This window comes from Sorex fumeus, unplaced genomic scaffold (genome assembly GCF_029834395.1).
Source record: "Sorex fumeus unplaced genomic scaffold, SorFum_2.1 ptg000098l, whole genome shotgun sequence".
NCBI lineage: Eukaryota > Metazoa > Chordata > Mammalia > Eulipotyphla > Soricidae > Sorex > Sorex fumeus.
The window spans coordinates 47,652,650-47,656,400 of record NW_026606155.1 but is presented as its reverse complement, the minus strand read 5'-3'; the positions used below and the strand labels follow the sequence as shown (position 1 = coordinate 47,656,400).

Below are 3,751 nucleotides of genomic sequence, written 5' to 3'. Positions count from 1 at the left end.
TCCCCTGAGCCTGCCAGGAGTGATCTCAGAACTTATATCCAGAGGTAGTCATGAATACCACTGGACATAAGTTCCCCAAACAAAAATTAATAAATAAATTAAAATAAAAATAATATTTAAAATACTTCTTATTACATAATAAATGTCAATGTTATTGCAATGCTGCAAATTTTAACATGAGCTGTCCTCCTGGTTTTATTTCTGATGAAATCTTTATAACTCTCCCCATTACCTAGGATGTTATAGACTCATTCTTCTCTGCAGTACTCCTGAACATGTTAAAATGTTTATAACCTTGGCCAGAGAGATAGTACAGCAAATAGGGTAGTTCTCTTGCATGTGGCAATTGTAGGTTCAATTATCAGCACCATATATGGTTCCTTGAAAAGGTCTGGGGATGATCCCTAAGCTCAGAGCCAAGCATAATTCTTGAGCACCACTGAGTGTGTCCCCCAAATCAAAAATTTTTAAAAACTTTAAATTTAAAAATAAAAGTTCATAACCTGTGTCTTACTAATTAGGATTATCCTGAGAATATTTAATCACATGACTTGTCTCCTTTATTCTTTATATATTTACTCAAATAATAAGTTAATTATTCATCTACCATTTAAGATATCAGTCAACTCCTTTCTTATATGTTTTACCCAAAACATTTATGGCATATATGCATATATATAATTTGAGCTAACTTATATAAATTATAGCATATAACATGCATCAGGTATTGAATTGAAATTAGATATCTTGCTCTTTATATATCTCTATACTTTACACTTATTTTTTTGCATAAAGCAAAAATAGGTATTACTTTGTTCCAGATAAATACTATTTACAAAAGATAAGTTACTTGTTTTAAGTCATGCAGTAGAAGAGCAGTATATTGGACTTCTAAAGATTTATGAGTGGTCCCCCTGTCATTGAATATTGCAGCATTTGGAGAGTAGGTGCTTGGTCAGAGTGACAATAAATGTGGAGGAGAAAGTAGATTGTGCTGGGTGATGTTGCATAGTCATTCACAAGGGATAAATGTTTAAATTCATCGTATAACTGACAAATTGCTTATTTTAGTTTGTATCCATAGAATGGAATGCAATTTTACAGTATTATTGGTCACAGTATATAATTTAGAAACTGTCATTTTCTAAAAATAATATGGGAATTCAAGAATAGGATGACACATAGAATTACTTGCCAGGATCAAGTCAGAATATGGGGGTGGCTGGCTTAATAAGAACCAGATTTAGTCTACTTAAAACTTTGTTTTGTTACTGAGAATAAAATGGTTGGCAGAGAAGATGGTGGGTGTAGTGTTTGTGCCCTTAACTTCTTTACATTCGTATTTTATATATAATAGTTCCTTATAATATAAAGTTCTTCGAACATGATTGCCACCCAATGCCTCTTATAAAAACCACAGCACCCAAAAGAAGAGAGAGAACAAAAGGGAATGAATACCCTACCACAGAGGCAGGGTGGGATGAGGGGGATGGGGGTGGGAGAGTTACTGGGATCCATGGTGGTAGACAATGGGCACTGGTGGAGGGATGGGTACTTGATCATTGTATAATTGAAACCCAAGAACAAAAATTTGTAAGTCTGCAACTGTACCTCATGGGGTTTCACTAATAAAAATTTAAAAATAAAATAAAATAAAACGAAGGTCTAAAAGGGTAGCTTCTAGGGTCACTCCAGAATGTGCTAATATGGGGGATTTATAAAGATCTTCAGAATAATTTTAGCAGTATTTTGGCTTTATAAATAACAAGTTCTACCATGTAATCAATGTACAGTATATAGAAGTGTAATACTAGGCTATTTTCTACAGTAGTTAACAAGAATTTTTATCACCATATACTCATTTTAGAGATTTTCTGATTCTATAAACCTAAAGATTTGAATTCTATATCTTTCCAGAGTGGGAAGAAAAGGACAGAAAAAAAATCAAGTTGTCAGTTATACAATGAATGTAAACATTTATCCCTCGTGTCCCTTGTGAATGACTGACTATGCAACATCAGCCAGCATGATCTCCTTTCTCCTCCACAATCTCCTCAAATTGAAGTGCATATGGGTGAAACTGCCATAAAAAGAATGTAAAGTAATTAAAGTAAAAGTGATGAAATAAGACCAATTTAGAGAGTATAGCCATTGTCCAAGAGAAATAAAGAATACTTACATAAAGTTACTCTATGTAAAATTACATAGATATATTTACACTAGAAATAAAATAAAATGTAGGGCTAATAAAACTTTGCATTAGTTATCATAGGCGTTTAGGGAGGGAGAGAATGTGGGCCTCTAATTGAGACAAATTAATGACAGTTCCGTTCATTAAGATAAGGAACTGATAAGAGCTTTATGCAGGTGTGGCATGGTGCTTGTGGAAGGGTAGCACTGCACTTTAAGCTCTGCTCTCCCATTGTTCATTGATTTGCTCCAGCAGGCACCAGTAATGTCTCCATTGTGAGACTTGTTGTTACTGTTTTAGGCATATTGAATACATCATGGGCAGTTCGCCAGGCTTTGCCCTGAGGGCATGATACTCTTGGTAGCTTGCTGGGCTCTCCAAAAGGGGCAGAGGAGTCGAACCCAGGTCGGCCACGTGGAAGGCGAATGCCCTACCCACTGTGCTATCTCTGCAGTCCGTGTGGAAAGGTATGATTATAAATTTGGTTTGATCTTAGTTTGAGACATTCCAATGGAATTGGTGTTCTAAAGCTGGAGGTAGTACAGAGGTTACAGGACATAACTGTATGCTGCTAATCCTAGACTCCAAGCACTGACAAGGATGATTCTTGAGTATTTATAACCAAGAGTAAATCCTGATTGCCACTGGGCATATTTTCAAAACAAGCAACAAAAAAAAAGAATTATTCAATTCAGGTCTGATATTGAGGTCTTCAGGTGTGTTTATTGGATTTTGGACCTCACTGGCTATGCTCAGGGTTTACTCCTGTCTCTGTGCTTGGAATCATTTCTGATGGACTTGGGGGACCATATGAGGTGCCTGCACCTCATATAGTCCCCGGAGCCCACCAAAAATGATTCCAGTTTGGTTGTATGCCTGACAAGAGCTTTACCCGCTATATTATCTCTTCAGCAAGAGATATCGAGATCTTTAGTTCATTTTGAGTTGATTTTTGTGCAAGGCATTACAAAGTTCAGTTTTTGACAGTGACTGACAAGTTTTCCCAGAACCATTTGTTAAGAGATTTTCCGTGTTCTGCTTCATACTTTTTACTCTTAAAAAAAATTACTGGAACCACTCAGAATGCATCCTTTCCTCACTTTTCCATAGAACGAGAAGGATTCTCAGTGGTAAAAGACAGTTAGAAAAGCAAGACCCAGAACTGGCTTCCCACTCAGGGGAGGATGCTTTGGCTTATCCTGGTAGTTTCAGATGCTCTATGCAGTCAAAGAAACTTCTTTAGTAATGAAATATATATATGTATATAATGAACTATATATATAAATAAAAAAGGTAAAGGTAAAGGCCCTCCCGTTGATCGTCGATTTGCTCGAGCGGGCCCAGTAACGTCTCCATTGGAGACTTTGTTGTTACTGTGTCTGGCATATTGAATACTCTCCGTAGCTTGCCGGGCTCTCCGAAAGGGGCGGAAGAATCGAACTCAGGTCGGCCATGTTGGCCGCTTGTAAGGCGAACGCCCTACCGCTGTGCTAAGTTATATATATATATATATGTATATATATATATACACACATATATATATATATATATATATATAGC

General features: G+C 36.4%; 1 non-coding gene across 1 annotated transcript; it reads right to left on the bottom strand.

Moving 5' to 3' along the window:
- Window positions 1-3,264: 3,264 nt before the first annotated feature.
- Window positions 3,265-3,473, bottom strand: LOC130042103 (small nucleolar RNA U3). Its single transcript, XR_008795084.1, has one exon. It is a non-coding gene; the product is annotated as a small nucleolar RNA U3 (small nucleolar RNA).
- Window positions 3,474-3,751: the final 278 nt, after the last annotated feature.